The sequence below is a fragment of the Silene latifolia genome, chromosome X, assembly GCF_048544455.1.
Source record: "Silene latifolia isolate original U9 population chromosome X, ASM4854445v1, whole genome shotgun sequence".
NCBI lineage: Eukaryota > Viridiplantae > Streptophyta > Magnoliopsida > Caryophyllales > Caryophyllaceae > Silene > Silene latifolia.
Window position 1 is genome coordinate 237,216,259 of NC_133537.1, and position 903 is coordinate 237,217,161.

The 903-nt window shown below is 41.0% G+C and overlaps 1 non-coding gene across 1 annotated transcript; it reads right to left on the reverse strand.

Moving 5' to 3' along the window:
- Positions 1 to 492: 492 nt before the first annotated feature.
- On the reverse strand, positions 493 to 599 carry LOC141625801 (small nucleolar RNA R71). The gene has a single exon (XR_012535554.1). It is a non-coding gene; the product is annotated as a small nucleolar RNA R71 (small nucleolar RNA).
- Positions 600 to 903: the final 304 nt, after the last annotated feature.

Below are 903 nucleotides of genomic sequence, written 5' to 3' on the forward strand. Positions count from 1 at the left end.
GCTAGGAGAACTTTGAGAGGTATTGGTGAGATTCAACCAAAAACTATTGAGTTCATCAACTCTTTTGCAAGAGAAGGTGAGGAGAACCCAACACAAAATCCAAAACAAAATCAACCCAAAATGCCTAAATTTTCATCACATTCCGTACCAACCGAGGAGAACCTACCTAATGGTACTCCCACACCACAACACTTAACCGGAAATTTCATTGCCAAATCCGCATTTATCCAATTAGTCGAAAGAAGCCAATTTGGAGGGATGCCTAGTGAAGACCCTCACTCTCACATGGAGACTTTTTGCGACTATTGTGATGCGATTTCTCAAACCGGTGTAACTCAAGACCAAATTCGATGGGACTTATTTCCTTTTTCTCTAATTGGCACCGCAAAACAATGGTTGAAAGGCCTTGATAAGGCTACTCTCGGAATTGATTCTTGGAAGAAATTGGCTCTAGCTTTCTACAAAAAGTTCTATCCACCGGAAAAGACTAACATGCTAAGAGCTCAAATTACGGGCTTTAAGCAAAGAGATGAAGAATCTTTGTATGAAGCTTGGGAGCGATTCAAGGGAATTTGTCGCTCATGTCCTCATCATGGACTTAGCGAGTGGTTCTTGGTACAACAATTTTGGAACGGTCTTTATGAAGACTCAAGAAACATTCTCAACATGGGATCAAATGGAATGTTCACCGAAGTTGACGACAATCAAACTTGGAACAAGATTGAGGAAATGGCGGTCCATAATTCACAATATAGTAGACCTCGCAAGGCTACTAGAGGAGGAAAGCATGAAGTGGACTCTATTACTCAATCGGGTGCTCAACTTAGTGCTCACATTGATACCATCAATTTGAAGTTCGAAAAAGCTATGGTTAGACTTGAAGAAGCCTCAAAATCACGAAAG